Source organism: Microcaecilia unicolor, chromosome 3, assembly GCF_901765095.1.
Source record: "Microcaecilia unicolor chromosome 3, aMicUni1.1, whole genome shotgun sequence".
Taxonomy (NCBI): Eukaryota; Metazoa; Chordata; class Amphibia; order Gymnophiona; family Siphonopidae; genus Microcaecilia; species Microcaecilia unicolor.
The window spans coordinates 223659017-223681686 of record NC_044033.1 but is presented as its reverse complement, the minus strand read 5'-3'; the positions used below and the strand labels follow the sequence as shown (position 1 = coordinate 223681686).

At 41.9% G+C, this 22670-nt stretch overlaps 1 pseudogene; it reads right to left on the bottom strand.

The window, feature by feature from the left end:
* LOC115464408 overlaps positions 1-20538 on the bottom strand; it is a 30175-nt pseudogene extending 9637 nt beyond the window's left edge.
* Positions 20539-22670: the final 2132 nt, after the last annotated feature.

Below are 22670 nucleotides of genomic sequence, written 5' to 3'. Positions count from 1 at the left end.
GGAGGCTGGATTACTGTAATTCTTTATACCAAGTATTACCATTGAACACCCTATGTCAATTGCAGCTGTTGCAGAATTCAACTCAAAAATGTTGGTGGGCAAGAAGGCTAGGGATCATGTGCTTCCTACTTAGAAGGATTTGAATCGGCTTCAAATAAAATGAAGGAAACAGTTTAAACTTTCAGTTTTGCTTGGTAGCAGTCAATGTGATGGTATCTGCAGTCCTCACAGCAGGTTATTCTAGCTTAACGATCCTTCCTGGTGATTCGGCTGGAATATAAAGGGCCTTCAGTTGTGTGGTGGCTGTGCTAATATAAACCATTCCCCTGGAGCTTTCTCAAGAACAAAACCATTTGTTTTTCCAGAAGACATTGTGATCATGTCATGAATTCAGCCGAGATGAGTTATTGAAGCTTTTAGAGGATGAGGCTTTTTTTTTTTCTGAATTCTGGTAGTTTTGGAGTTTATTAGGTATAGTTGCGATAAATGTGAAGGGGTGTTCGATTCAAAAGACAGTGACTGCCTCTTGCTGTTGTTGACAGGGTTTCACATCTGTTAGCAATTGTCTGCCTTTTATCCTCTGATGCAGATACTCATTTTCATCCACTTTGACTTGTTATAGACTCCAGTTGAGTTCTGACTTATCTCTGTGCATATCTTATGCTTCTTGAATATCTATTATTTTTGCTATTAGATGGCTGCTGCATGCTTTCAAAATTATTTCCATTAAGAACATTTCCATTTTTACCCCACTGGAGCTTCATGTTATGATCCTCAAATTTAATTTCCAATGAAAAGTTAATAAACAGAAATAAAACAAAGCATAGAAAAGATGAACTGCAGAATAAAAGTCCCAATTCTGAGTTTTGAAAATTGTGATTTAGATGCTTTAGTGAGAAAAACATCCATCTGCCGCTTTGTGCTGCTTTTGAGACATTTTTTTCTCTTATGAAAATGAGCACCAGAGCAAATAACCCATAGTCATCATGCCATATGATATCACTCACCACTTTGGTTTGAGATCTCTCCCTGTGGACACGGAATACAGTCGAAGCAGCAGATAGGCTCACTTTCCCTTGTTAATTTTCTGAAGCCAGGAGGGCAGCTCTCACTGCATTTGGCTTGAGGAGGTGTCTAAATATTGAAAGAAAAATCTGGGTAATTTGATATAACAATCACACTGTTTTTTAATTTTGTTTTTATATTATTCACCTGTGTTTGTTAAAATGCAGTTTTCCATTTCTGACCACCTATGGGACAACTCCTACTATCAAGCCTCTGGAATGTGAAATTCAGCTTGAAATGGAAATATCATGTGTACTGTTCTTATTTTACAGGTTACTTTTAAAATTAAGGCCCCTCCTTACTAAGCTGTTCATATTCACTCATGCTCTATCTTTGTTGCTTTCAATAGTTCAGTACAGTCCCAAGTTAGAGTTCTGAACCAGCAACCTTACTTAATTTTTCTCTCTTTCAGCAATAAAGGACAGTAATTATAACAGGAACACGAATTAGGCGGAGGCTAACAGCAATAGGTTATTTACATGATATTCTCCTCCTCCTCCTCCTCCCCTTCAACTGTCTTGGTTTAGTCAGAAATAGGGATGGACAGCTCAAAAAATGTCTGTTTTATGATTCAATTCCCATATTGTTTGCATCATTGTTTATGTTTTGGTTTAGGTGATGACATAAATAGTGTGCTTGCTTTTGAGATAGTGCACTATTTGCAAAGAGGACAGACTATTTCAGAAAGAATGGACACTCTTTCCTGATAATATGTTACATGTGCAGTTGTTGACGTATGCACCACGGCGCATGTATGCACACGCTATTGTCAAATAATGTACAATCTTTCTGAAAGAGGTCCTCTAGCCACTTCAGCTAGCACAGCACAATGGGCTGCTCTCTCAGGGCTCCATTTAAAGCAAATAATTTCTTCCCTATTCCTCATGCCTGTGCGAGAGTGTAGAGAGCTGCTGCATGCACAGGGCTTTTTCCCCAATTTTTCCATGGCTCATATTTTGGCTTTTCCTCATGAAGGTCTGAGAATGGGATTAGCTCTGGCCTCCTTGAATATCCAGCTGGCACCACTTGCTTGTTTCACAAGTAAGATGCAGAATTCTTCCGTAGCTGCTCACCTGGATTATGTTTATTTTTTGAAAGGAATTACTTATCTCCATCGTCCCTTGCAGATGGTTTGTATGGAATGGAATCTTAATCTGGCACGCAAATTCTTGCAGTGTGTGCTGTATGAACAGCTTACAAGATTTACACTAAAGGAACTTACTATTAAAAACAGTCTTCTGGTAGCCATTGCATTTGCCAGGAGAGTTTCTGAGTTTCAGACACTCTTGCAGTATCCTTACTTTTTATGGAATCAGATTGGCTCAATCACTGACAGGAAAGTTTACTTCTAAAGCATACTGTGGCATTAATCAGACCCTGAATGCCTAAGCTCCCATCAGGGCAGGACAAATACCCATCTCTTTACTTCAATCTCTAGGAGGCCAAAGGAAAGAAATCCACAGACACACCATCAATAAAAAATATAGATCAAAGGCCTTTGGGAGAGAGAACAGAGTCTCACATAATGGCAGTGAGGCCACCTAGAACTGTCTCAAAATGCCCCCCCCCCCCCCCCCCCCGGGTCTTGTGCTCTTTTATTAAAAATGCAGTAAGTCACAAATTAACTGGTTACATCACAAATAATGGGATAGAAACTTTTGAAAAATCATTAGATAGATTATATTCTGCTTACATCTGCAAGTTCAGGGTACTTTCCAAAACTGCTTGTAGTGGTTGCAGTAAAAATCTAACATTTATAGGAATGCAGAACTATCATATATTATTCCATGCATCATCTGTATGCTCAGTTATCTGCATGCATCACATTCACTTCCCTGTTCTATTTAAACATGTTTATTTCTAATAAAAATTTCCCTGCATATGGTAAAGACAGAATTTAGTAATTTTCCATCTTATTTACTATACTAACATTTAACCTCTAATATTCCTCTCTATGAATGGGGGGGGGGGCATTATTTACAAACATTACCTTAATATTACCCCTTCCCTCCAATCAGATACCTCTTATCACCCCACCATACATATCTCTGGTGTTTAACAGCAGCCACCCCTCTCCCACATATCCAACCCCCTCCTCTTCATATTAAAAAAAAAATCACTGTGGTGGTTGAGTGGCCCCCCTACCTCCCACCCACCCCTTTCACACATTTCCGGGTAGTCTAGTAGTCCTCTTCCTTCTCACCAAGTCCCCCCCAAAATCTCTGGTTGTGAAAGGAGGGTTAGATTAGGTAAGGTTAGGTTGGGGCATCGTCAAGCTGTGAAGTGTTTAAATAGGGTTGGGATTGGTACACGAAGTAGTCCAGGGCATGGTGGTCAGGTTGTAGGTATATCTAGGTATATCTAGTGAAGGGGGTCTTTTACTAAGGTGTGCTATCATTATATTCCTAGGGGCGTCTTAGCGTTTAGCAGCAACTGATTTGTTGCACGAGCTACAAACGCTAGTGCCCCTAAGTAAAAGACCCTGTCAGCCTTTACTTAGACAACTAATTCAGTTTGAAAATTGGCTGCCTTCTTTCTTATGAAGTCTCTTTTTGGCCATTTCTAATATCCTCTTCCAGAATAGTTCTTCTTCTCACTTTTCTCTAAACATATACATTCATGCTTTTATCATTAAAACGTATTTGCAAGGTCTACTACTCTGTTATTTTTGCATCGTGTAAAATTGTGATAATCCAGTTTTACAGCTGGAGTTTAAAAAAAAACATGCATGATTCAACATGGTCCAGTGCCTTCCCTCATTCTCTATTGTTTCTTAAATCTGACCTCGGTGAATGTACTCTCCCATACAATCGCCTTCTCATTGATGATGAAATTCTGCCCTTGGGAAGCATAAGGATTATAACTTCCAACAATTTCACGATGCAGTACTCCATTGGGTAAATAGACGAGATTGATAATATTGTAGCCAGTATTCAGGTCTCTGTTCTCATTAAAAAAGATCTCTTCATCCAGATTGTTCTTAAAGTGGACGTTCTTCAGATAATGATGAAGCTGAAAATTAGAATTTCAATAGTAAGCTTATCTGTCAAGTTAACTGCCAAATTCAAACATATTTCTGCTCAACGTTATTATTATTATTATGTAATTCTATACACAGTCTACCAGATTTTAGAGACTGGATGTTGATATCTAAGTATTGGTTCAAAGAAGAGCAACCAACATGATAAAGAGAAGAGAAGTCCTTTCATGTCAGGATAGGATACAGAGGATAGGACAGAAAAGAGACAGCTGAGGGGAGATATGCTTAATACAAAATCCTGAATCGTGTAGAACGAGTAGAAGTGAATCGTATGCCTTGTAGCGCTATAGAAATGCTAAATAGTAGTAGTAGTAACAAAGACTAGAGGATACTCAACGAAGTTACATGGAAATACATTTAAAACAAATAGGAGGAAATATTTTTTCACTCAAAGAATAGTTCTGGAACTCGCTGCCAGAGTATGTGGTCACAGTGGTTAGGGTATCTGGTTTAAAAAAGGTTTAGAAAAGTTCCTGGAGGAAAAGTTCATAGTCTACTATTGAGACAGACATGGAAAAGCCTCTGGTTGCTCTAGGAATGGTTGCTTGGACTATTGCTACTATTTAGGTTTCTGCCAAGTACTTGTGACCTGGATTGGCCACAGGATACTGGGCTACATGGAACATTGGTCTGACCCGGTATGGATATTCTTATGTTTTTAGGTATCACCATAGGATATTGTTTGTGCGACAAGGCGCAGAAGATCAACCTCAAATTCAGTACCAAGCCACCTCTTCCTCTTCACCCTTTAACCCACTCCCTCAACCAACCAACCCAGGCCTCCTCCTCTTTTCCTGATATCACCAAGAAGGAAACCGCCCACCTTCTTTCCTCCTCGAAATGCACCACCTGTCCCTCTGATCCCATCCCCACTAACTTACTAAACACCATCTCTCCTACTGTCATCTCCCCCCCCCCATCTGTCATATCCTCAACCTCTCTCTCTCCACTGTCCCTGACTCCTTCAAGCATGCTGTAGTCACACCACTCCTCAAAAAACCATCACTAGACCCTACCTGCCCTTCCAACTACCGCCCCATCTCCCTCTTACCCTTCCTCTCCAAGATACTTGAATGCGCTGATCACAGCCGCTGCCTTGATTTTCTCTTCTTTCATGCCATCCTCGACCCGCTTCAATCCGGTTTTCACCCTCTACACTCGACAGAAACGGCACTCACTAAAGTCTATAATGACCTGTTCCTTGTCAAATCCAAAGGTCACTACTCCATCCTCATCCTCCTCGACCTATCCGCAGCTTTTGACACTGTCAATCATAATTTACTTCTTGCTACACTATCCTCATTTGGGTTCCAGGGCTCTGTCCTCTCCTGGTTCTCCTCTTATCTCTCCTACCGTACCTTCAGAGTACATTCTCATGGATCTTTCTTCACCCCCATCCCACTTTCCGTTGGAGTTCCTCAGGGATCTGTCCTTGGACCCCCTTCTTTTTTCAATCTACACCTCTTCCCTGGGCTCGCTGATCTCATCTCATGGTTTCCAATATCATCTTTATGCTGATGACACCCAGCTTTATCTCTCCACACCAGACATCACTGTGGAAACCCAGGCCAAAATATTGGCCTGCTTATCCGACATTGCTGCCTGGATGTCCAACCGCCACCTTAAATTGAACATGTCCAAGACCAAGCTCATTGTCTTTCCACCCAAACCCACTTCTCCTCTCCCTCCACTCTATTTCAGTCGATAACATCCTCATCCTCCCTGTCTCATCTGCCCGCAACCTCGGAGTCATCTTCGACTCCTCCCTCTCCTTCTCTGCCCATATCCAGCAGACAGCCAAGACCTGTCGCTTCTTTCTCTATAACATCAGCAAAATTTGCCCTTTCCTTTCTGAGCACACCACCCAAACTCTCATCCACTCTCTCATTACCTCACGACTTGACTACTGCAACCTACTCCTCACTAGCCTCCCACTTAACCATCTATCTCCCCTTCAATCCGTTCAGAACTCTGCTGCGTGTCTTATCTTCCGCCTAGACCAATATGCTCATATCACCCCTCTCCTCAAGTCACTTCACTGGCTTCCGATCAGGTACCGCATACAGTTAAAGCTTCTCCTACTAACCTATAAATGCACTCAATCTGCAGCCCCTCACTACTTCTCTACCCTCATTTCCCCTCACACTCCTACCCGTAACCTCCGCTCACAGGACAAATCCCTCCTCTCAGTACCCTTCTCTACCACCGCCAACTCCAGACTCCGCCCTTTCTGCCTGGCCTCACCCTATGCATGGAATAAACTCCCTGAGCCCATACGCCAAGCCCCCTCCCTACCCATCTTCAAATCCTTGCTCAAAGCCCACCTCTTCAATGTCGCTTTCGGCACCTAACCATTGTACCTCTATCTTGAAATCTAGACTGCCTCAATCTTAATTGACTGCACTTTTTGTCCTTTAGATTGTAAGCTCCTTTGAGCAGGGACTGTCCTTCTTTGTTAATTGTACAGCGCTGCGCAACCCTGGTAGCGCTTTAGAAATGTTAAGTAGTAGTAGTAGTAGTAGTAAGTAGTGCTGCTTTTTGAAGTTGACAGCTCGAAATTGTATCAATACTTAACACAAAGGAGGACAACCACATTCCTCAAGGTCCAGAACCCAGTCGGGTTCTCAAGATCTCCACAATGAATATGGATGAGACTGATTTGCATGTACTGGATCCATTGTATGCAAATAGATATTATGCATATTTGTTGTAGAAATCTTGAAAATCTGACTGGGATGTGGTCCTCGAGGAAGATGGTTGAGAACTCCTGTGAACAGAGACCATTTTGCTAGAAAATTGCTGGATTTGGTATGCTTGTGAGTTATGCTAACAAAGCTACCTCTATGTAGATCCAGAAAAACTACAGAAGTATATAGACAAACATAAGATGAAATGTGCTAGACATCTATATTGCAATGCTTTTTCTACTTTTTCTGCGGCAATTTCTTCAATTGGGTCAGTTTTGTGCATACCATGACAAGAATAAACCTCATTCCTAAGCCAGGGCATGTGGAGTATGATCTCAGTCTCTCAAATTTACTGCTAACGGTCGCCATAGTATTTGCCTTGTGCCAAAGAAAGCTACTTTCTAGAGTTCATAAGATGCAACACGTATAGGCAACTTCTCCAGGTGCGTTTGGAAGTTCTTTTTGATCAAGCATGTGGCTCCCAAACCGATGAGAAATATTTCTGCATTTTTCGGCCGCATTTTCTTAATTTCAGACTGCATGTTTTGGTACTTGAGGATCCTCCCTCTCTCCATGTGATTCACTGAGTAATCGCTTGGAAGTGGCACATCTATAATCAATGCCATTCTGATGTTTTTCACTTTTACTACTATTTCCGGTTTTCAGGCATCCATTTCACTTGCATTAGGATGCAACAACATGCATTATCGGTATGATGGCAACTATCTCAGGAGAGAATCATTTCTAGCAGTCTAAGAAGAGCACTCGTACTCAACATGATTAAGTTTTTTGAATAGGTGGACTTTATTTTTTCAGTGATATATGACCCTATATACCAGCAACTCAATCTAGAGGTCTCTGTGAATCTTTACAAGGATTATCTATCTTGCTTTGGAACTGACTGATGTAAAATACTGTTAACCTATTGCAACACTGAGATTTACATTATCACAATATTCTGTACTTGAGCATTCATTGAAGACTTTGGAAAACTTTCCTTGACTACTGTTGGTTCACAATGGCTCAAGCAGCTCTCCTCTAAATCATTAATGTGTGTCATGGTGCCGAGATGATTTCTTTTGGATATCATTCCTCTACTATTAATTCAATCATCATTTCTTCCTCTAGTAACACACAAAAAAAAAGCACAAAAGGGCCCAAGAACTGGAAACAATGATGTTATCTTCAATGGAATGGACCCAGCCCATGATTACATCATTTTTTTCAGTTTTTGGGCCCTTTTGTGCGTTTTGTGTGTACTACTTTGCTTTGTGTACGTTTGGACTCTCTCTGTTTTTCTGCTGCTGTTCCTCTAGTAACACTCAGACGTAAATAAAGGACTATGCCACTTTATATCATCTTTGTCTTATTTTCATTTAGAGTTGTATTTTCAACTTGTTGAAGATGGAGACGGATGAGGATAATTATATTATCTGAAATCAAGGCTCCTGTTTTGTAAAATTGGCTTACTGCATCATTACTGCCATTGATTCCTCAATTATTCTACTTATATTCGGTTTCATCAATACAATCAAAAGGATACTATAAGAACTGTCTATGTATTTTATAACTGAATACAATCAAGCTTCTCATGTTTCTATCTTCTAGCTACTGGCCACTATGCTGGATTGCACTATTATAGACTTAGCTGTCTAGCTTTCTATATGAATACTGGACTTAAAGCAGGGCCTTATGTTCTAATAATTCTCTATATAATGTGGTTTAAATTAATGCAGCTTGCTATACACCATCAGACAAACTAATAGGTCATTCTATAAATCCAAAATTGGACCACATTACAAAGATTTACACAAGTTATTCCAATCTGTTCATAACCTACTAGATGTTACACCGGTCACCTCAACTAATTCTGATACTCCATCAGCAAATGATCTAGCCACTTATTTCAATCAAAAAATCATCAAATTAAGATCCACCTTATCAACTAACTCTTCTAATTATGAAACATTTATTGATTACTTAGACCCAATTACTGACAAATATCCAGCTGACCGAATATGGACAAATTTCAACTCCCTAATTGAGGATACAGTCACCCAAACGATCAATAGACTTACCAAATCCCATTGTAAACTAGATGCTTGACCTAGTCATTTAATAAAATCTGCTCCTCAACGTGTTTTAATTGATCTCACCTCCTATTTAAACCATATGTTCCAACATGGATCCTTTCCTGCTGACAAAGGTAATATATTACTTAATCCAACCCTCAAAGACCAAAAGGAAAAATTAAATGAGATAACTAACTATCGCACAGTTGCATCCATCTCTCTTGTAGTCAAATTAATGTAAAGCTTGGTAACTAAACAACTTAATGATTACTTGAGTAAATTCTCAGTATTACATGCATCCCAATCCGGATTTCGTGCTAATCACAGCACTGAAACAGTTCTTATAACACTCCTAACTAAATTCAAACAAATTATCGCAGCTGGCAATAATGTTTTACTCCTCCAATTCGACATGTCTAGTGCGTTTGACATGGTTAACCATGGTGTTCTATTAAACATCCTTGAATACTTTGGACTGGGTGGAAATGTATTCAACTGGTTCTACAAATTTCTAACTTTAAGATCTTATCAAGTGATATCTAAGTCAACCATTTTCTCACCATGGAGACCTGGATGTGGAGTGCCTCAGGGCTCGCCGCTTTCACCAATTCTCTTTAATTTAATGATGTTGTCACTAGCCAAATCACTATCCAATCAAGGCCTAAACCCATATATTTACGCCGACGACATCACAATATACATTCCATTTAAGAGCAACTTATTAGAAATTACAGATAAAATTAATACCAGCTTCCAAATCATTAACTCATGGGCTGATGCTTTCCTACTTAAACTCAATGCAGAAAAGACTCAATGTCTTATCTTATCATCGCAGTTTAACAAGACTAATTACGCCAATATTAATACACCATGCCACACTCTCCCTATTGTGAATAACTTAAAACTCCTGGGTGTTACTATTGATCGAAATCTCACCCTTGATTGCCATGTGAAGAATGTGACAAAGAAAATGTTTTTTGCTATGTGGAAGCTGAAAAGAGTGAAACCTTTTTTCCCAAGAGAAGTATTCCGCAAACTAGTGCAATCGCTAGTACTGAGCCACCTGGATTACTGTAACTCCATTTTCGCAGAATGCAATGAAAAAACCATTAAGAAACTCCAGACTACAGGTTCAATATGTCTTATTATTGGATCATAAATTGAGAACTTGAGAGTACTTAAATCTGGTAATTATAACTTTAAAATGATATGAATGTATTTGTTTTTGTTCTTTTGATAAATAATGTAAAATAATTATAAATAAATAAAAAAGAAACTCCAGACTGCCCAAAATATCGCAGCTAGACTCATATTCGGAAAGGCGAAGTATGAGAGCGCCAAACCCCTCAGAGAAAAATTACATTGGCTTCCACTAAAAGATCGAATTGCATTCAAGGTTTGCATCTTAACCCATAAAATCATCCATGGAGAAGCGCCATCATACATGTCAGACCTAATTGACTTACCTGCACGAAACATCAAAAGTTCATCATGTACCTTCTTAAACCTCCACTACCCCAATTGTAGAGGACTCCGAGCACTCTACCAAAACCCTCATCCACACCCTTGTCACCTCTCGTTTAGACTACTGCAATCTGCTTCTTGCTGGCCTCCCACTTAGTCACCTCTCCAGTCGGTTCAAAACTCTGCTGCCCGTCTCATCTTCCGCCAGGGTTGCTTTACTCATACTACCCCTCTCCTCAAGACCCTTCACTGGCTCCCTATCCGTTTTCGCATCCTGTTCAAACTTCTTCTACTAACCCATAAATGTACTCACTCTGCTGCTCCCCAGTATCTCTCCACACTCGTCCATCCCTACACCCCTTCCCATGCACTCCGCTCCATGGATAAATCCTTCTTATCTGTTCCCTTCTCCACTACTGCCAACTCCAGACTTCGCGCCTTCTGTCTCGCTGCACCCTACGCCTGGAATAAACTTCCTGAGCCCCTACATCTTGCCCCATCCTTGGCCACCTTTAAATCTAGACTGAAAGCCCACCTCTTTAACATTGCTTTCGACTCGTAACCATTTGTAACCACTCGCCTCCACCTACCCTCCTCTCTTCCTTCCCGTTCACATTAATTGATTTGATTTGCTTACTTTATTTATTTTTTGTCTATTAGATTGTAAGCTCTTTGAGCAGGGACTGTCTTTCTTCTATGTTTGTGCAGCGCTGCGTATGCCTTGTAGCGTTATAGAAATGCTAAATAGTAGTAGTAGACTCAAATACAAATCACTACACGCACTTACCTTCACATACCTCAGCACAAAATCATGGAATAAACTACCGAATGCTATAAAAACAACGCATGACTTGACAACCTTCCGGAAGTTATTGAAGACACACCTGTTCGAAGAGACTTACAATAAAAATCCTCCTTAATGACTTGATTCCATTCTACATCTAAACCAAGTAATACTGATCCCTTCTAATTTGATTATGTTAATCACATTATCACTATTGGTCATTATATCTTACCTGTTTTATTTTGTGTTATGTAAATAATTCTACTGACCTATCTACCTAATTTCTTACACAGTAATATGTTAAATTAGACCATACCTCTTACGCCCTCGCCCTCATCCTCCCCGTCTCTTCAGCCCGCAATCTCGGAGTCATTTTTGACTCTTCCCTCTCCTTCTCTGCCCATATCCAGCAGACAGCTAAGACCTGTCGCTTCTTCCTCTATAATATTAGCAAAATTCGCCCATTCCTCTCTGAACAGACCACCCGAACCCTCATCCACTCGCTCGTTACCTCTTGTCTTGACTATTGCAACCTTCTCCTCGCTGGCCTCCCGCTTAGCCACCTATCCCCCCTTCAATCTGTCCAAAATTCCGCCGCACGTCTTATCTACTGCGTGAACCGATACTCTCATATCACCCCTCTCCTCAAGTCGCTTCACTGGCTCCCGATCCGCTATCGTATACAGTTCAAGCTTCTCCTATTGACCTTCAAGTGCACTCAATCTGCAGCCCCCCATTACCTCTCTACCCTCCTCTCCCCATATGTTCCCACCCGTAACCTCCGCTCTCAGGACAAATCACTCCTTTCTGTACCTTTCTCCACCACCACTAACTCTAGACTCCGCCCCTTCTGCCTCGCATCACCTTATGCCTGGAACAGACTTCCTGAGTCCATACGCCATGCGCCCTCGCTGCCCATTTTCAAGTCCTTACTCAAGGCCCATCTCTTCTCTTGCTTTTGGTGCCTAACCACCTTCCCCATTCCTGATACCTACACTGACTACATAGTTTTTACTTTTAGATTGTAATCTCTCTTGAGCAGGGACTGTCCTTCCCCATGTTTAAACTTGTACAGCGCTGTGTAACCCTGGCAGTGCTATAGAAATGCTAAGTAGTAGTAGTACTGTTTATGATTATACCTTTTCCAACATAGTGTAAGCCACATTGAGCCTGCAAATAGGTGGGAAAATGTGGGGTACAAATGCAGCAAATAAATAAATATCTGTAATACATGGAGGGGCATAATTGAACGCGAACGCCTGTCTCCATGGCGTCTATGTCCGAAAACGGGTACATGAAGAGGCGGGACAGACCGTATTTTTGAAAAAATGGACGTTTTTCAGCTGGGCGTTTGTTTTTTTTAGCGATAATGGAAACTAAAAATGCCCCAGCTCAAAAACGTCCAAATCCAAGCCATTTGGTAATGGGAGGGGCCCCGATTTGTAGTACACAAACCCCCCTGACATGCCAGGCACCCTAGAGGTCAGTGTGGTGGACTTCAGACAATGCTCCCACATGCATAGCTCCCTTACCACGGGTGCTGAGCACCCAACCCCCCTCCCCCAAAACCCACTACCCACAAATGTACAACACTACCATAGCTCTTAGGGGTGAAGGGGGCACCTACATGTGGGTACAGTGGGTTTTGGAGGCCTCCCATTTACCAGCACAAGTGTTACAGGTAGGGGGGATGGGCTTGGGTCTGCCTGGCTGAAGTGCACTGCGGTACCCACTAAAAGTGCTCCAGGGACCTGCATACACGCAGGCCTCTAGGACTGGTTGCTGCTATATAACATTAGCACACCAGCTGACACCTGAAGACTAATCTCTCCAAAAACGTCCTTTATTGGAATAAGCACGCTTACTCACAGTTAACTGCAGATCAGAGGTTGTGCCCCACTGGCAATGAGTCTCCCTGGTACTGAGATGAGCAGTAGGTCAGATCTGGCAGAATGCTGTACAATGCCCTCTTTCAGTCACATTCAAGGGAAGAACTAAGTTCTGTAACGTGGCTAACACGTGAAAGGGATCTAAATCTGGCTTACAAAAATGGCCACTACCTCATGGACTACCGGAAACAAAACAGGGCACACTCTGACCCAGTAAGCAGGGGGAAAAGCACCATGGGAGTAGAGCCTACCAACTACCAACATCGTGAGCATTTGCCACAAGCTAGTGGAATCACGGAGCCCAATACCCTACACCCACAATAATGCATTGCTAATGTGACTCTGCAGTGCGCATAACAGAAAAGGTGTCACACTCACCCGAGAGCCACATCAGAACCAGGGAAAGGCTGTCACAGGATAGAACACATTCTGCTGTCATAGAGGTGGGTACGGCATTTGAGGCTGGCATAGAGGCTGGAAAAAAGTTTGTAAAGTGGTTTTTATTGGTGGGAGGGGGTTAGTGACCACTGGGGAGACCGGGGAGGTCATCCCCATTTCCCTCCAGTGGTCATCTGGTCAGTTGGGGCACTTTTTTTGGACCTGTTCGTGAAAACAAAGGGTCCAAAAAAAGTGACCCAAAATCATGGTTAAAATGCCTTTTTTTTCGATTATCAGCTAAAGACGCCCATCTCTTCTCGGTCGATAACCACGCCCCAGTTCTGCCTTCACCATGCCTCCAACATGCCCCCGTCAACTTTACCCTTTTCTTTGACGGATTGCAGTTGGAAACGCCCAAAATCGGTTTTCGATTATACCGATTTGGGTGCCCACGGGAGAATGACGCCCATCTCCCGATTTGGGTCGCAATATAGGCGTTTTTCTCTTTCGATTATAAGCTGGATAGATAATTTTTCTCATAATTTCTACCAACAGATGAGAAAAGGATTATTTGCTAGAAATGTAAGTGAACTGGTGTTTTTGATTAAGTAACCTATTGCTACATTTTCTTTCATGGACCTCTTTCTATGATCTCCAACATTGATGCTGGACTACCACAATAATGTTGCCTTTTTCCTCTACAGACATTTCTCGTCAACTCTACTGTTATTAAATGATTCACACTTGTTTTTTTCTCATCTTAAATCCACTAAATCATGTTTAATATGTGCAAGATGCTTGTCCATTTGTATCCTAAAATCCCTTAGCACATAATATATCAGACTGAACAGTGGTTGAAAAGAAGGACAAGCAGGTGTGAATCACTGACCTATCAATACCAGGTGTCAGTATGATGATTATTATGAATATATAAAAAAAACAGAGAGGACTATACAAGATCAGATATTTAAAAATTTGATGTCTAATATATGCTTATTTTAGTTTCATAGTCCGAAAAAATGGGGAGAATGAAGAAAAGAAAAACAGAGAAATGAGAAAGAAAGGGAAAGAAAGAGAAAGACCAAAGCTAGTGATATGGAGGGTAATTGTCAAATTAATTTTCCTGGATAAATACTCAATTACCTGGGTAAAATAACTGAGCTAATAATTACCGTTCTCTGCCTTGCTAAAAGTTCATGAAGAGGTTGACGTGAAGGGGCATAATCGAAAGAGGCGCTCAAGTTTTCCTGACGGCGTCCTCGCAGGATGTCCCCATGAAGAGGCGGGGAAACCCATATTATCAAAAAAAGATGGGCAGCCATCTCTCATTTCGATAATACGGTTGGGGTCGCCCTTAGAGATTGTCGTCCTTAGAGATGGTAGTCCCTGGTTTTCGGCGATAATGGAAACCGGGGATGCCCATCTCAGAAACGACGAAATCCAAGCAATTTGGTCATGGGAGCAGCCAGCATTTGTAGTGCACTGGTCCCCCTAACATGCCAGTACACCAACCGGGCACCCTAGGGGGTACTGCGGTGGAATTCAGAAAAAGTTCCCAGGTGCATAGCTCCCTTACCTTGTGTGCTGAGCCCCCCCAAACCCCACTCCCCACAACTGTACACCACTACCATAGCCCTTAGGGATGAAGGGGGGCACCTAGATGTGGGTACACTGGGTTTCTGGTGGGTGTTGGAGGGCTCACATTTACCACCACAAGTGTAACAGGTAGGGGAGGGATGGTCCTGGGTCCACCTGCTTGAAGTGCACTGCAGTACCCACTAAAACTGCTCCAGGGACCTGCATACTGCTGTCATAGAGCTGGGTATAACATTCGAGGCTGATATAGAGGCTGGCAAAAAAAAAAATTTTGAGGGTGGGAGGGGTTTACTGACCACTGGGGCAGTAAGGGGAGGTCATCCACAATTCCCTCTGGTGGTCATCTGGTCAGTTCGGGCACCTTTTTGTGACTTGGTCGTAAAAAAAAAAGGACCAAGTAAAGTTGACCAAGTGTTTGTCAGGGACGCCCTTCTTTTTTCCATTATCGGCCGAGGACGCCCATGTGTTAAGCACGCCCTCGTGAACTTTGGTCGTCCCCGTGACGGAAAGTAGTTGAGGACGCCCAAAATTGGGTTTCGATTATGCTAATTTGGGCGACCCTGGGAAAAGGACATACATCTTCCAATTTGTGTCGAAAGATGGGTGCTCTTCTCCTTTGAAAATAAGCCTGCTAGGGAGCTTGACCCATCCTGAAGCTTGGTGTGAGAGCAACTCTGAACAGAGACGATTTTGCTAAAAAATTGCTGGATTTCTTTTCACCAAACAAACTAACAAATAATATACCATCTTTTCTATCATGGTTGAGTCCAAGAAATCTATGGGGCCCTTTTACTAAGCCGCGTAAGCATTTATGTGCTCCCAACGTGCGCCAAAATGGAGTTACCGCCCGCCTACTGCATGGCTCTCGCGTAATTTCATTTTAGGCACATATCCAATGTGTGCATCTGAAAAATTATTTGACGCGTGCCAAGTGGCACTTGACACATGTAGGTCATTACTGCCTGGTTACCAAGTGATTCTCTGCAACAATTTCTGCAAGTGGGTTAGTTTAGTATAATTGGCTTAATCTATCATTACTACCATTGATTCTGCAATTGTTCTACTTTATATTCAGTTCCATTGATGTAATCAATAGGATATTATAAGAATTATCTTTAATTTCATAACTGAATACAATCAAGCTTCTCACATTTCCATCTTCTATCTACTGGCCACTATGCTGATCTGCACTGCGCTAGACTCAGCATTCTGATACAATCTATGTTAACACTAGACTTAAAGCTGGGCCTTACGTAAAGCAAATCCAGTCTAATTATGTTCCAATTCTTCTCTTTATAAGGTGGTTTAAATTATTTACTAAGAACGTTAGTGAACTGGTGGTTTTGATTCAGTAATCTATGGCTACATTTTCTTTCATGGGCCTCTTTTATGATCTCTAATATTGACACTGAACTACCACATTTGATTCTGTTTCTTGACAGATTTAAAGTTGTTTTCACTATAATTCAGTGTCCGTTGTCATACCTATCCCCACATTGGGGTAAATTCTATAAGGGTGTCCTAAAAATCATTGCAAGTAATATGATGCGCTTAGCATGATTCTCTAAAGAGTGCACCCGAATTAGTATGTACATCGTTAGCCACCATTTACAGAATTTGGGGGTTATGATTTCAGGGGGTGGTGTAGGGCATAAAACTTCTTTTTTGCACCTACTATTTACCTATTTACTCAAAATATGGAAAGACTGAATTATTTGTGTTTTTCTCAATGATGCCATTCGCTATGATCATACTTCACCTCTTCTGAAACAATATCAGTATCTCCTCATTGAGCAAATGATCACTTATAAAATTGCAACCCTCACTTGGCATCCCCAACTATCTCTCTCTCTTTGGGTCCTGTTTACTAAGCCACGTTATAGGCGTGTTAGCATTTTTCACACACGTTAACCATGTATGTTCCTACAATATCCCTATAGACGCCTACATGGTTAGCGCATACGTTAATTATAGGCACATTAAAAACATTAGTCAACAGGGCCCTTGTTTAATTATTCCTTATTGTCCTTCCACAATCCTCCATTCATTAAACGATCACCGCTTAGTTGTTCTTTTTCCACAATGTGCCCACTTGAATCAACACAGAGCATTTTTCTTGTCTCCTCATCACACCTGGAACAATCTTTTGCTTTCTCTCCATAGCTATTCTTCTTTTAAGGATTTTTAAACTGAGCTGAAAACCTGGCTTTTCCCTTTGCTTTCAGTGAAACAGTTTGCTGATATTACCAGTGATACCCTTCAGCCCTGTCGTCCTTTTGTATGTTTGCTTTACCCTCTTTTTGTAATACTTATATCTCTTAACAGCCTGCTTTCCTATACATTACTGGAATTCTTTTCATGTTTCCTACTTTTTAGCCTGCACACTGCTCTGTTCTGCCTGGTATAAAAAGTTATTACAAATATATAAAAATTCAAATAAAAGTTTGATTATTAAGTCTAAATGTCTATTTTTCCAGGAAAATGGCTGAATTTAGAATTTTGTTACTCAATGGAAATGGTACTACTCCAAGGGTAGCCCAGAACCAGGATAGCATGAAGCAGATACAAAGGCAATGTTGAAAATATTACACCAGTTCCTTACTGGTAAAACACCTCAAATAGGATTTTTTACATAGAAACTATATATCAGCAGAATTCTGCACCTCAGTCACATATACACAGAACAGTGATAAAGCCTCACCAAATACCAAATAAGTGACCACAAATTACTTTATGCTGCTATTGCCATTATAGATACATAGTTCAATGCATCCCATCCCATATCATGAATAGGGCAGTTATAAAAGGTGAGGCATGGGACTGAAATGACTACATAAATCCAGAGTAATTTTGAATATACATACCTTTCGCCAATTTTCAGAAGAAGCTCCAGTTCTGAGTAATACCATGAGCTGGTTCGGGTCCAGCGTCTGAATTTTGTTAGTCTGGCTTGTGTCATCCCTCCCCTTCACCCCATTATCCAGCATGTTTTCCTCTCTCTTTTGTCCCACGCCTTCACCCCATGATCCACTATCTCACATCCTACTGTTCCATTTTTCAATGTTTCACCTTCCCCTGCACCTCTGCCCCTGATCCAGTATCTCTCCCTGTTCTTTGCCCCCTCTTCCCCCATTGTCCACCATGTTTCTTCCTCCCCCCCTTGCCCAGGTAGGGTAAACATTTCACCATGCAACATCCCCCACCCCCACGATGTAGCATGTTTCCCTCTCTCTTTCCTCTCTCCTCTTCACCCCATGATCCAACATCTCACCATCCTATCCTCCAATTTTCCAGGATCTCACCTTCCCCTCCACCTCTGCCCTGGGGCCAATATCTGTCCCTATTTCTCACTCTTCCTTCCCCTCATTGTCCTGCAGGTGTCTCTCCTGCCCTCCTTCTTCGGTGCCCGGGTTGGCTAAACATTTCCCTATATATGGTGAAAATACCAGCGGAACGGAACCCCCATATTCTGTAATTTCAAATGTAACTCAAATCCATGACCATGCTCAGCCCTGAACCTACCATTTTTGCACCCCATTTTCCAGGACGTGCATAAAATTTAGGCACAGATCACATGTCTAAATGTATGTGCACACATCTTAATTGATTCCAATTAGCACCAATCATTACTTATTAGCCATTTATTGGCACTAATTGGCTCATTATTCAATTAAGATGCACACACAATTTCAGAGCATGCCCAAATTTGTACATGCATCTCAAAGCGGCCTTTTATGGTTTTATGCGATATATGTGTAGAAAAGGTGAAAAGAATTCCATTAGCCATGCTTTGTAGGCTTTTCTCACTTCTTTAGCTATTCTTCTTATGAAGAATCTTATCATGAAATACATTCTGTGATCATTTTTGGTTCAGTGTCTCTTAGATCAGAAAGTCTCCAGTACACCCGGCCTCCTTTTCCTCATAGTCTTTTCTTTCACAGTTTGCTTTATCTCACTTTCACTTTCTTCTGAATAACACAAGATAACACATGATCTTACCTTCCAAGGCAAATAATCAGATAATTTCAACATTTCTCTACTCCATGTAGTGTTGTTTCTAGAGCCAGACATGAACATGTCATGCAGTGCGTGTGCCAAGGCGTACACAGCGTTATATACATTGTTGTTCATCCCAATGTTATCAATGTTACAAGGTAGAATATATAATTTTTCATCAGAACTGCAGAATCTTTTGATGTATTTTGGACACTGGCTGTCACACAGGCCCCTCCACCATCGCTCAGCGTCGTAATCACTTGGAAGCAGGCTAAAGTTCACCTCCTGGATAAATTTTATAAAACTTGGGATTTTCCTCTTAACAATTGTAAATGATAAGGTGTTGTTCTTTATATCAATTTTTCCTTCAACTTTATAGCGCAATTTCAGTTCAGTTTTGGTGATCCAGACCTTGCCAGGGAACAGCACAGGACTGGGTAGATAGAACATATTCTCTGCATTATTATAGAGAATGATCACTTTATTTGATGGCATAAAGATTTTCCTTACTATTTTAGCTATTTTCTCTGTTGGTATGATATTACTCTGAGTGTGACTGACAGTTTCTATGAACGCAATGCAGCCACCATTCTTCTCAATCCCTTCTCTCAGGATCTGAATCGCCCTCAGGCTGCTTTCATCATCGAATGCAATGATACCAACCCAGGTCCAGCCAAAATGCTTCAGTAACCTGATAATCCCAGCACAGAGGTGCAGTTCACTGGGGACAGTCCGGTAGAAAAAAGGAAACTTATCTGTGTCACTCATTAGAAGACTCTGCGAGATGAAACTGATCTGTTCAACAATAATAATAATAATAATAATAATAATAATAATAATAATAATCTATCATCATCTTTGTCACTGTAAGATTACACCTTAAACAAGTTCTCTACAATTTTTAAGCTCCTACATTTAGATGATTTTTCAGCAGAAAATGTAGGTCTCCTTTTATAAAACGGTCCTACAGGTTAGCGAAGAAACGTCAGTGCCCAAAAGTGAGGGGCAGGATCCACACCAAATGCAAATCTACAAATGGTGTGTTCCCTGTATAGAATGGAGCTTAGTTCTCAATTTTTCAGTGCAAATTTTGAATTACTTCCTTACTGATTAACACAAGAATTGCATGTGAACTCTTATTGTCTAATTGTTCTCCATGGACGCACACTAATGGCAACATTAATTTATGGTCATTAATGCAAAAATTTGGAAAGGCCATTTTTATGACCGTGGTAAAATGCAGGTTAAATCGATGCAGCTTAGTAAGCAGGCCCCTTGCTAAGTCAAACATAGGTACTGAAAAGAAGACCTAAATGCAGTTGGCTCTACTGCTTCTTTCCAATGGTCTTTTTAATTTAAACTTGTGCATCACAGTATTCCCCATCCTTCACTCTTTCTGAATGGATTATACATTCAAAGAAAACAGAAACAGTCCCTTTACCTGTGGATAGTGGTACATCCTGAAGATATCGGACATCTGACTTGATTCCTCTGGTTGAAGACCTTCAATGATAGCGGCCAACGTGCCAGATGTTTTGCAGCGGTAGTTAGGAACCCAAGTGTCCATACCGGTAAATACGCTTATGGTATCCCCAAATACAAAGAAAGGATGGAAGTAAGAGTCATAAAGATGAAACCCTAGTGTGATGTTGGGTAAGAGCTCTGAGCTATTGTTAATCTCCTCCACTGCAAAAACAAAGGCTAGGTAGTCGAAATAGTTTTTTGGATAGTAACTGTAAGAACAATGAAGATCAGACAATTAATCAGTCACTTAAAGATGGAAAGAAAACTGTGGAACTATTTTCCAAGCCAATAGTCTGTGTGTGTGGTTTTGAAAGCTAGCTGCAGAATTTGAAAAAATAAATATATTAAGCACTGCATAATGGATATACATATTAATCTCACCCATTATCCACCTAAACTTAAATACACAGGCTATTTGTATACAGGCTGAATATCACCATTTTGAGACCAATTCAATTAATAAGTAAAGAAAAACAGAACCTGTATATAGTCGCCTAATCTCCTTTATAGAAAAGTAGCATAAGTGGCAGTGGCGTAGCAAGGGGGGGGGGCGGGAGGGGCGGTCTGCCCCGGGTGTCAGCTCGGGGGGGGGGGTGCTGCCTGCCAGCTCCTCCCACCCTGGGTGCAGAACGATGACACCCCCCTGACCCAGGGCCTACCCTCCTCAGCTCCGTCCAACCAGCTGAGCACCCTACCTTTAAAGACATTTCAGAAGCGGTGGAGAGGCAGGCGCAGCGCCTCGTGCCTGCAAGTAAAAGAAGTGAGGATCGTCATCGGGCCTTCCCTCACGCTGTCTGTCCCGCCTCTGCTGACGCAACTTCCTATTTCCACAAGGGCGGGACAGACAGCGTGAGGGAAGGCCCGAAGACGATCCTCGCTTCTTTTACTTGCAGGCGCGTGGCGCTGCGCCTCGCCTCTCCACCTCTTCCGAAATGTCTTTAAAGGTAGGGTGCTCAGCTGGTTGGAGGGAGCTGAGGAGGGTAGGCACTGTGTTGGGGGGGGGGTGTTGATGCGCTGGGGGGAGGGTGTCATCGTGCTGCTCCCGGGGGGGGGGGGTGCAACGGCGAACCACCCCGGGTGGCAGCCCTCCTTGCTACGCCACTGATAAGCGGGTATTCACCTGTTTGTGTATATAGATGTTGAGTTGATTTCAGAGACTTTTTCCTTTTCCTATTTTTAAAGCTTGATGCACTTCACAGAACTGTAGTCTTTCTTAAGCACTAATTTTGACATTCGTAGTAGAGAGAATTTTTGTGTAATACCACTATAGATGTGAGTACATACATCAGTCATAGAATTGGGGTAAATGCTTACATCTAAATTCTGCAGATACACACAGAGGGGCATAATCGAACAGAAACGCCTATCTCCATGGGCGTTTATCTCTGAGAACGGGTCCGTGAAGGGGCGGAGTGAACCATATTTTCAAAAAAAAAAAAAAGACGCCCATGTTTTATTCGCCAAGGTGTGAGCTGGGCGTTTTTGCTTTTCAGCGATAATGGAAAATGAAATCGCCCAGCTCAAAAACGAATAAATCCAAGGCATTTGTTCGTGGGAGGGGCCAGGATTCATAGTGCACTGGTCCCCCTCACATGCCAGGACACCAACCGGGCACCCTAGGGGGCACTTTTACAAAAACAAAAAAAAAGGTAAAAGAGCTCCCAGGTGCATAGCACCCTTCCCTTGGGTGTTGAGCCCCCCAAATCCCCCTCAAAACCCACTGCCCACAAGTCTACACCATTACTATAGCCCTAAGAAGTGAAGGGGGGCACCTACATGTGGGTACAGTGGGTTTGGGGGGGTTGGACGACTAAGCATTAAGCAGCACAATTGTAACAGGTAGGGGGGGGATGGGCCTGGGTCCACCTGCCTGAGGTCCACTGCACCCCCTAACAACTGCTCCAGGGACCTGCATACTGCTGCTTGGGAGGAGGGTATGACATTTGAGGGTGAAAATAAAAAGTTGTGAAACATCATATTTTTGTGGTGGGAGGGGGTTAGTGACCACTGGGGGAGTCAGGGGAGGTCATCCCCGACTCCCTCTGGGGGTCATCTGGTCATTTAGGGCACTTTTTGGGGCCTTATTCGTGAAAAAACAGGGTCCAGGAAAAGTGCCCTAAATTCTAGCTACAAACGCATCGATTATCGGCGAAAGGCGCCCATCTCTGTTCGGGT